Raw genomic sequence first — 12,542 nt, forward strand, 5'->3', positions numbered from 1 at the left:
TTATTGAAAACGTATTTTAACACCAAAATGTCTTAAATATAATGTTAGAACAGCTTTAACTATAAAATGTTTATGTGTTTATCTCTGAACACAGTTGCGTCAAAATAACTGCGCTAAATAAAAAAAGAAAGAAAAGGAGTTGTTAGAATATTTGGTTCTAAGATAACTCTTATAAACTCTGTTAAGATTTACTTCGTAATTGTATAGCCTGAGGTCTCCCAGTTTATCTCATATAATAAATACAAATAAAACCATCTGGTGTCCCCTCACCTTACACTGGTTGGCTTGAGAGCCTGTATGCCAAATATTGAGATACAATATCAATGGTGGACAGAACATAGATAGCCTATTGTGTAGCTTTCCTGGTGAAGATGAAAACAAACCCCAAAGGAAGGGAAAAATATCAATCCTCAAGACTTTAGAAGAAACATCTCAGGCGAAGTAAAAAGAAAAAACACATCAACTCTGTTTGCCCTCTTTGAAATATACTGCCACCTAGAACTGTTTAAAAATCACGACTGGCCTCTAGTGTTCTGTGCACAAACGCCTCTTAACAATTGCCCCCTGGCTCAAGTAATTATTGGATATTGTCTTCTTTTGTTAAACAAGTTCGACTTTGTGTCCAAATAGACAAGCAAGTTCATATAAATAGCACGAAACGAGATAAGAAAAACAGAGGACCATATCTGGGGTACATATGTCAATGTCCGAATAAAAACAGGGACTATGTAATTGGTCTATAGCCTTACCATTACTTTTGTAGTGTACGTATCCGATTAATCTGTTAGTTGGTGTAACAAAACTGTTATAATGGCTACTAGCTATCTACGTTACTAGACGAATGACCATCATTAAAAGACTGGACAAATGCCTCATATATATTAAACAACGTGTCGAATAACATAAAAAGAAAGAATTCTAAATGCTCTTCTGCAATAGTTTCTTACTAAACTTTCCAAGAGAGTTGGAAAGCAATAAAACAATGAGGTTAAACTTGATAAATAGTGCGTTACTGAGAAAGATAACCTGATCGGGTTATTTGCCCATTCCGAATATATATATAGGGATACAACACGTGTATGTTTGTTTTGTTTTTGAATTTTGCACAAAGCTACTCGAGGGCTATCTGTGCTCGCCGTTCCTAATTTAGGGGTGTAAGACTAGAGGGAAGGCAGCTAATCATCACCACCCACCGCCAACTCTTGGGCTACTCTTTTACCAACAAATAGTGGGATTGACCGTCAAATTATAACGCCCCCACGGCTGAAAGGGCGAGCATGTTTGGTGCGACGGGGATGCAAACCCGCGACCTTCAGATTACGAGTCGCACGCCTTAACACGCTTGGCCATGCCGGGCCCAACACGTGTAACTTAATTCGAAAGTTAAATAACTCAAGGTGTCTAATAGGTGATTAATAAATCTTATTTTCATCTCGATAAAAATTGGTAAAGAACATTACTTTGTCTTTACTTAAAAAAGACAAGCATTCTTTCAAACAGACATGTTATGAAGCTTATGATAAAATTAAAACTGATATCTAAAATCTAGAAAGGCACGCATGTGAGTACAACTCCGAGTCGCAATGTTTTTTATTTTTGTAATTACCAAGCTGATACCTGTACATCACATAATTATTTATACATCACGTAATTACTTCTCTCAAAATATTTAGTTTAAATTTCAAGATCCTCTTTCCGTTACGATTTGTTCTCGAGATTTAATCTTTTCTCAAAATCTCAATTTACTGCTATAAAAATGTTGACCTTCAGGTGACGTTGAACTTTGACCTAGATTCGACAAAAATTAACAATCAGTCTTTATGAAACTCTGAATCATTCTTTAAAATTTGAACGTAATCGGATGAAAATATTTGAGTTATGTGATTGATAGTAATTGTGACATATTCACCAAACGTAAATCAATTGGTTCTTGACGAGCATTCGATCTTTATGGTATGCTTGGTATGTTTTAACGGTGGTTAAAAGCAATATCCTTCTTTCGGATGGAGTATTAAAAGGTGCAAGTTTTAAACAGTTTTTCATGGGAGTAAATAATTTTCTTCGTGATTGTTAATGTCGCCTGAAATGTGTTGTTTTGTTCTCATAGTAGGAATGTTAAAAAGAATTTATATTATATATTTAATGTCACAGTAAGTCTGAAGGCTTATAATGCTAAAACCCGGATTTTAGTACTCATGGTGGGCAGCCCACAGTTAGCTAGCTTATTGTGAAACGTTGTGCCAAACAAAAATCAAACAGACAAAAGTATTTTAATATTATAAACTCCTACCGTAAATAACAATTTTAAAATAATCCAGCAAAACTAAAATAAATAAAACCATATTTTGGGCAGGATGAAATTTATTTGAATTATGAAACGTGAATAAGAAATTAAAATTTTTAATTTAAACTAACTACTGTAAAAATATTAAAAAGGAATTAGGGTTTCAATAATCACAAATACTTCAATGTGCCACTTTTTTATTGGACTTCAAGATTCATTTACCACATTATGAACAATAACAATGAAACTTTATACGAGAAATATCCTTGTAATTTTCCTCTAACTTTACCTTGGATGGACCTTGTTAGCTTTGTGCCAAATGACAACATTAGAAAGTGAACAACGTATTGGTTTTAACTTACTGACGAATTTCCTGCAATAATCTAAATAAACGTCGTAAAGTTTATAGTTCCATAAACATACTTTAAAAAGAGAGAAAAGACATGTAAGTTAATGACCAAAATTATTCATAATGAAATATCTTTTGACGTCAACAAGATCCATAAAGCACTTAAAATGTATGAAACCCTAAACAAGAAAGAGAATAGACTATGATATTATAAGAAACACAAAACAGAAACATTACAATATATTAATGGTGAAGAATTTGAGTCATCTGTGGCCAGACAGTTTCAGAACTGGCACTACTTTGAGCGTGATAATGTCACTACATTGAACTTGTACATCTATTCAGCTAAAAGAACTGGCACTGCGTTGAGCTTGTCCATCTATTCAGCTAAAAGAACTGCACTGCGTTGAACTTGTACATCTATTCAGCTAAAAGAACTGGCACTGCGTTGAACTTGTCCATCTATTCAGCTAAAAGAACTGGCACTGTGTTGAACTAGTCCATCTATTCAGCTAAAAGAACTGGCACTACTTCGAGCTTGTCCATCTATTAAGCTAAAAGAACTGGCACTACTTTGAACTAGTCCATCTATTCAGCTAAAAGAACTGGCACTACTTTGAACTAGTCCATCTATTCAGCTAAAAGAACTGGCACTACTTTGAACTTGATATTCTATTCAGCTAAAAGAGGCGCTCTAAAGGTGCACTGTCGCTTCATAGCTGCTACAGCTGTTGCTCTGTTGAGATATGATGTTATTTCTTATAATTTTTGCCAAGTCCGATTTTTTGTGGTTAACTTGTAAAAAGCACGACAAAAGTGTATATAGATAAAAGCTACTTTTAAAAATATAATTCAGTAGTTCATAAAACTAAACGCGAGGAATGTGATGTTCTTTGTGTAATTAGTTTCACCTGTTTTAAATAGCTGCTGTGACGATATTTTAACGAATTTTCTGTTCAATTATCCCATAGACACAGATTAGCTGTAACACAAAATCACCAACTTCCAATCTGTTAACTTGTCTGAAATGACTTTACATTTTGCTACTTAATACAGTCATTTGAATGGTATAGTTTTAAGAACTTCTATGCGACCTTTATCCAAAATGAAAGCCAGGTTCCAAAACACATAAGTCGTCACCTCTAGGGTAATCATCTTCTTTCCATGCAATACGAAAATGATTACAAATAGGTCAAACGCAGCCAGATTAATAAACTATGGGAAATAACAAGATGTCATTTCTCGTGATTTGTCGTATCGTCAAGAGACAACACTATGAAAACCTAATCAGTGTGTTTTGTGTTCTGTTGCAAGGTGATATGATAAAACTAAGCGAAACTAACAAAATGACTTATTTTTTGCTCTGTTGTAAATCTATATTACAATGCTCTGACAAACAGACAAAACAACCTTGAAGTTCTGTTGTAGTCTGCCTTACAACACAATGAAAAACAGACAAACCACCTTGAAGTTCTGTTGTAGCCTACCTTACAACACAATGAAAAACAGACAAACCACTTTCACGTTTTGTTATAGCCTACCTTACAACACAATGAAAAACAGACAAACAGCTTTTAAGTTCTGTTGTAGCCTGCCTTACAACACAATGAATACAGACAAACCACCTTGAAGTTCTGTTGTAGCCTGTCTTACAACACAATGAGAAACAGACAAACCACTTTCACGTTTTGTTATAGCCTACCTTACAACACAATGAAAAACAGACAAACCACTTTCACGTTTTGTTATAGCCTTCCTTACAACACAATGAAACACAGACAAACCACTTTCACGTTTTGTTATAGCCTACCTTACAATACAATGAAAAACAGACAAACAACCTTGAAGTTCTGTTGTAGCCTGCCTTACAACACAATGAATACAGACAAACCACCTTGAAGTTCTGTTGTAGCCTGCCTTACAACACAATGAATACAGACAAACCACCTTGAAGTTCTGTTGTAGCCTGTCTTACAACAAAATAGGAAATAGGATGAAATTACTTAGTAGCCAAAATGATATCAGACATTATAACTAATTCTACCTGTAATTTATATGTTTGTTTTTATCGTGTGTAGAATAGCGACAATAACTATTCACTCATTATTAAACTTTCACCTAACTGATATATCACCAACATACTATTCACTCATTACTAAACTTTCACCTAACTGATATATCACCAACATACTATTCACTCATTAAACTTTCACCTAACTGATATATCACCAACATACTATTCACTCATTACTAAACTTTCACCAAACTGATATATCACCAACATACCATTCACTCATTATTAAACTTTCATCTAACTGATATATCACCAACATACTATTCACTCATTATTAAACTTTCACCTATCTGATATATCACCAACATACCATTCACTCATTATTAAACTTTCACCTATCTGATATATCACCAACATACTATTCACTCATTACTAAACTTTCACCTATCTGATATATCACCAACATACTATTCACTCATTACTAAACTTTCACCTAACTGATATATCACCAACATACTATTCACTCATTATTAAACTTTCACCTAACTGATATATCACCAACATACTATTCACTCATTATTAAACTTTCACCTAACTGATATATCACCAACATACTATTCACTCATTATTAAACTTTCACCTAACTGATATATCACCAACATACTATTCTCTCATTATTAAACTTTCACCTAACTGATATATCACCAACATACCATTCACTCATTATTAAACTTTCACCTAACTGATATATCACCAACATACTATTCACTCATTATTAAACTTTCACCTAACTGATATATCACCAACATACTATTCACTCATTATTAAACTTTCACCTAACTGATATATCACCAACATACTATTCACTCATTATTAAACTTTCACCTAACTGATATATCACCAACATACTATTCACTCATTATTAAACTTTCACCTAACTGATATATCACCAACATACTATTCACTCATTATTAAACTTTCACCTAACTGATATATCACCAACATACTATTCACTCATTATTAAACTTTCACCTAACTGATATATCACCAACATACTATTCACTCATTATTAAACTTTCACCTAACTGATATATCACCAACATACTATTCATTCATTATTAAACTTTCACCTAACTGATATATCACCAACACACTATTCATTCATTATTAAACTTTCACCTAACTGATATATCACCAACACACTATTCACTCATTATTAAACTTTCACCTAACTGATATATCACCAACACACTATTCATTCATTATTAAACTTTCACCTAACTGATATATCACCAACATACTATTCACTCATTATTAAACTTTCACCTAACTGATATATCACCAACATACCATTCACTCATTATTAAACTTTCACCTAACTGATATATCACCAACATACTATTCACTCATTATTAAACTTTCATCTAACTGATATATCACCAACATACTATTCACTCATTATTAAACTTTCACCTAACTGATATATCACCAACATACTATTCACTCATTATTAAACTTTCACCTAACTGATATATCACCAACATACTATTCACTCATTAAACTTTCACCTAACTGATATATCACCAACATACTATTCACTCATTATTAAACTTTCATCTAACTGATATATCACCAACATACTATTCACTCATTATTAAACTTTCATCTAACTGATATATCACCAACATACTATTCACTCATTATTAAACTTTCACCTAACTGATATATCACCAACATACTATTCACTGATTACTAAACTTTCATCTAACTGATATATCACCAACATACTATTCACTCATTATTAAACTTTCACCTAACTGATATATCACCAACACACTATTCACTGATTACTAAACTTTCATCTAACTGATATATCACCAACATACCATTCACTCATTATTAAACTTTCACCTAACTGATATATCACCAACATACTATTCACTCATTATTAAACTTTCACCTAACTGATATATCACCAACACACTATTCACTGATTATTAAACTTTCACCTAACTGATATATCACCAACATACTATTCACTCATTATTAAACTTTCACCTAACTGATATATCACCAACACACTATTCACTGATTACTAAACTTTCATCTAACTGATATATCACCAACATACTATTCACTCATTATTAAACTTTCACCTAACTGATATATCACCAACACACTATTCACTGATTACTAAACTTTCATCTAACTGATATATCACCAACATACTATTCACTCATTATTAAACTTTCACCTAACTGATATATCACCAACACACTATTCACTGATTACTAAACTTTCATCTAACTGATATATCACCAACATACCATTCACTCATTATTAAACTTTCACCTAACTGATATATCACCAACATACTATTCACTCATTATTAAACTTTCACCTAACTGATATATCACCAACACACTATTCACTGATTATTAAACTTTCACCTAACTGATATATCACCAACATACTATTCTCTCATTATTAAACTTTAATCTAACTGATATATCACCAACATACTATTCACTCATTATTAAACTTTCACCTAACTGATATATCACCAACATACTATTCACTCATTATTAAACTTTCACCTAACTGATATATCACCAACATACTATTCATTCATTACTAAACTTTCACCTAACTGATACATCACCAACATACTATTCATTCATTATTAAACTTTCACCTAACTGATATATCACCAACATACTATTCTCTCATTATTAAACTTTCATCTAACTGATATATCACCAACATACTATTCACTCATTAAACTTTCATCTAACTGATATATCACCAACATACTATTCATTCATTATTAAACTTTCACCTAACTGATATATCACCAACATACTATTCATTCATTATTAAACTTTCACCTAACTGATATATCACCAACATACTATTCTCTCATTATTAAACTTTCATCTAACTGATATATCACCAACATACTATTCACTCATTAAACTTTCATCTAACTGATATATCACCAACATACTATTCTCTCTTTATTAAACTTTCATCTAACTGATATATCACCAACATACTATTCACTCATTAAACTTTCATCTAACTGATATATCACCAACATACTATTCACTCATTATTAAACTTTCATCTAACTGATATATCACCAACATACTATTCATTCATTATTAAACTTTCATCTAACTGATATATCACCAACATACTATTCATTCATTACTAAACTTTCACCTAACTGATATATCACCAACATACTATTCTCTCATTATTAAACTTTCATCTAACTGATATATCACCAACATACTATTCTCTCATTATTAAACTTTCACCTAACTGATATATCACCAACATACTATTCACTGATTACTAAACTTTCATCTAACTGATATATCACCAACATACTATTCATTCATTATTAAACTTTCACCTAACTGATATATCACCAACATACTATTCACTCATTATTAAACTTTCACCTAACTGATATATCACCAACATACTATTCACTGATTACTAAACTTTCATCTAACTGATATATCACCAACATACTATTCATTCATTATTAAACTTTCACCTAACTGATATATCACCAACATACTATTCACTCATTATTAAACTTTCACCTAACTGATATATCACCAACATACCATTCACTCATTATTAAACTTTCACCTAACTGATATATCACCAACATACTACAAAAAGTCCAAACAGATAAAACGACAATTATTGTTGAATAATTGAAATATTTGAAACTTTCTGAGCTAAATTCAGTTCTGGCAAAAAGGCAGAAAGAAACTTAGTTTTATACAATTGTTTACTATGTTACACACTTTATTTTACCATGAAACACGTATGTGGTATACTTTATTCAACAAGAACACATATAATTGGCACCTCAAATGGTTTTACACTGTTATACAATGAATATCTGTGTAATTCATATCTAACGTACTTTATTTAACCATATAACATGCAAGTGGTATACTTTATTTAGCAATAATACGTATGACAGGCACCATTTAGTTAAATATATCTAGTTTATCATATCAGGTGTTCCCATTTTAACTACATTTCACATATCCTGCTTACACTACTTACTTATTTCACACATGTTGTTTACACTATTTGCCTATTTCACACATGAGAGATATTATATAACACGTGGTGTTATCTCCAATAGCATATTTTCGTGCTTTCGGGAAACTATTAATTTTTAAATTTTATATGTACGATAATAGACTAACACGAGTTACACATTACACCAAAATGTGTATTTTGTAGTAACTATGTTTTTTTGTTGTTGAATGTGTAACAATGACAAATATCACAAGGAACCTCCATCAGAAAAGTACCTTACCTTGACGGAAATAACAGGTTTAACCCGTCCAGGCTTATTAGGTCGCCCCGCTTGTCAGGTAACCTCAGATCAGGTTAGAGACCGACTCTTAGCTCTGTTGCGGTAGTAATACAATATATGGTTCAAAGTTCGGCCACAAAATATTTCAACTCCAGAGTGCAAACGGAAACTTAAGTGTGCATGCTAGCAGTGAATTGTTTTCTTTGATGCACTGTGCTTCTTGATAAACACGAGTGCACGGAGTTTGAAGGAGCCGAGGATATCTCTGAAAAGTTCACTCGAGTTTCTGGGTGAACCACGCGACTAAACAAGAAACGTCTCTCTTACTGACTGAACGTGCACATGCGCCAGCAAGCAATGGTCACACTCTGTTTACTGGCGCCGCTCTCGGGGGCCTTGACTAGAGATTGGCACGAGTAGGATTAGTCCTAGGCCACAGAGCATCTTGAAGCAATAGGATTCCTGTACGCGTGCTCTTCCGCTTGACTCATTCCATTCACTTGTCTGGCTCAAGCACATTGCATTTCTTAACATTCATGTTAGAGGTGTCACAAAGAAGTACACTCTCATAATTTGCCCAAAAAGAGTCGTTATATTTTTAAAACTATTCAAAGCCCAATCTGAGAAGAAACAGAAAATTAATTAGCTTATTTCGCAAAAAAATAAAACAAAGAGAGAAAAGAATTTATATCATCTTCTAGAAAAGTTAACAGAATATACTAATCTTACACGTCTTGAACAACTTAGGTTTTAATATCAACGTCTACAGTGCTGCGGGGTCGCAGCACAAATATAACTAACACCATATTTTTCTTCTTGGCATTGCACACTTTACAATCTTTCTAATATTGCGAAGAGTCCGATCTATAGATTAGAATAAATCAATTGTGGTTAAATTGTGATGAGAATCGTTTTGTAATTATTAGTTCGGTGGGTCACAAACAATAAGGCCATATTCAAGAGGTATCTATATTTAGGACTAACCTAAGTATCCTAAACTAGCCAGTCTTTTTGGGTTATTATTGGAATTAAGACCAAGAATGTCGCTAACAGCAAAGATTCCAAACCGATGAAACAACGCTTTCTAATATTTTAAAGTAGAAACGTAAGAAGGTATATTTAGTATTTATTGTCATATTGATTTTTATTATCACTCTAAGTACTTAGCTTGCTCTGATAAATAAGTTAAGTTTGATTGAGGGCTTAAATATTCATACATTACTGAACTCAATTATTGGGGTTTGATGTCAACGCGATAAAAGCTGCTCAATTTTTTAAATATTCAAATAAAAAGATTCACGTGCAGCAAAGTGAATTTTGAATCTCACAGATTTGAATCTTAAAAACGTGAAAATTCGCGGAGAAACGTAGTTGGACGCTTAGTAAAGTGTTTCAAATTAGGATTTTCTTAATTTTTCCGTTGGGTTTTGTGGACTAATATTCGTTGATTCGCTAACAATGCTTACAATTCATTTTCATTTTGCTATTCAAACATTACATAAATTCTGAACTTTACTTCAAGGGATAATGATGTTAAATAACATGATGTGAAACCTGAGCTTTACTTCAAGGGATAATGATGTTAAATAACATGACGTGAAACCTGAACTTTACTTCAAGGGATAATGATGTTAAATAACATGAAGTGAAACCTGAACTTTACTTCAAGGAATAATGATGTTAAAAAACATGGTGTGAAACCTGAACTTTACTTCAAGGGATAATGATGTTAAATAACATGGTGTGAAACCTGAACTTTACTTCAAGGGATAATGATGTTAAATAACATGGTGTGAAACCTGAACTTTACTTCAAGGGATAATGATGTTAAATAACGTGATGTGAAACCTGAACTTTACTTCAAGGGATAATGATGTTAAATAACCTGGCGTGAAACCTGAACTTTACTTCAAGAGATAATGATGTTAAATAACTTGGCGTGAAACCTGAACTTTACTTCAAGGGATAATGATGTTAAATAACATGGTGTGAAACCTGAACTTTACTTCAAGGGATAATGATGTTAAATAAAATGGTGTGAAAGATATCTTCCGGTAGGTGATTACCCTTTTTCTACAAATAAAATTAATCTTGTCGTTCTTAAGTTAAAGAACCACGATTCCCTAGAAATAATATTGTGGTGCGTCAGAGTTTTTTGTCTCTTCCTTCAGATGCATCTCTCGCTTTAGAAAGACTTCGCTATGATTAGTACGTTTAATTAAAAACAGAAAATAGACGAAATTACTGACAAAACCTTTCACTGACATAAACCAATAAATAATGAAAAGAATCTTACATTAATCGAGCTTCCAGGTCTTTAAAATATAAATATAACAAAAAATATAATACTCACCATCTCAGCCATCAGCCAGCATCATAAATATAATACTCACCATCTCAGCCAGCAGCATCATTTGCTTCTTCCAGTTGTTTATACAGAAATAATTATCTTACAAAGAGAGAGAGTTTCACTCAGGCATGTCTCTATTAGAAGCTATTTGTATATTAAAATGTGAAAACAAACAATTGACAACAGCGTAGTTTATTTGTTATATTTGAGCGCAAAGCTGTAAAATGAGGTAACTTAGTTATATTCACCACAGGAACTGAGTCCAGACTTTGAGCATTATGAACCATCAAGCTTTTAGTTGAACCATATGAACCTGTTTTAGCTTTCTGTATTGTGAACTCGACATGTTTTTTCCAGGGTAGTTCCTTTAAGTGACTTAACACGTCACACAATTGAATACATATTCATGTTCCACAGACAATTGTGAGCATGAACAAGTCATGGTGGTCGCACCAAACATGCTCGCCCTTTCAGCTGTGGGGGCGTTATAATGTGACGGTCAATCCCACTATTCGTTGGTAAAAAAGTATCCCAAGAGTTGGCGGTGAGTGGTGATGACTAGCTGCCTTCCATCTAGTCTTACACTGCTAAATTAGGGACGACTAGCGCAGATAGCCCTTAAGTAGTTTTGAAAAATTAAAAATAACCAAATAACCATAAAAAAAAAATTTCCTTGAATAATTCTTTCCAAGTACTTATATATCTGCTCCTTATCCTATTTTTCAATTTAAGGAAAACAAACGTAACGTAAATTTAAATCATGAACATTTTTTCAGCGTTTTTTTTTTTTTTTGACCTTATGCAGTATCACACGCCACTCGCTAAGCAGACGCATTGTGAAAGCTAACATTTTCATGGATGGCTAGTACTGAAGAACTATAAGCGTAGCATTAACAAAAAAAAAAAACATTCTCTTCAATAGACATTTCGCTTTAATGGACTGCTTCTGTCTGTTTGTTGAGTGGGACGTTTCGGCTCGAATACTGAAACCTTAAGTACAGAAGCCGAGACGTCCTCCCACTAAACCAACAGACACAAGCAATCCATTAAAGCCAAATCTTTACCACGTATACATGCCTAAAATATCCTGGAAACAAAATTCTCTTCAGTATGCTACGCTATGAAGCCTACGTGTAATGGTGTGATTTATCTCTCCCCGGAAATTATCTGCGTGTCTGGTTTCTGTGGTTA

General features: G+C 32.8%; 1 protein-coding gene across 2 annotated transcripts in view; it reads right to left on the minus strand.

Moving 5' to 3' along the window:
* LOC143233374 (irregular chiasm C-roughest protein-like) overlaps nucleotides 1-9,381 on the minus strand; it is a 77,400-nt gene extending 68,019 nt beyond the window's left edge. The window contains exon 1 of one of the 2 annotated variants that reach the window (XM_076469559.1): nucleotides 9,002-9,381. The gene's annotated coding sequence lies outside the window, so the exon portion shown is untranslated. The remainder of the gene's footprint in view (nucleotides 1-9,001) is intronic. The other variant, XM_076469558.1, reaches the window with a different exon arrangement.
* Between the last annotated feature and the right edge of the window lie 3,161 nt (nucleotides 9,382-12,542).

This window comes from Tachypleus tridentatus, chromosome 12 (assembly GCF_004210375.1).
Source record: "Tachypleus tridentatus isolate NWPU-2018 chromosome 12, ASM421037v1, whole genome shotgun sequence".
Classification (NCBI taxonomy): Eukaryota; Metazoa; Arthropoda; class Merostomata; order Xiphosura; family Limulidae; genus Tachypleus; species Tachypleus tridentatus.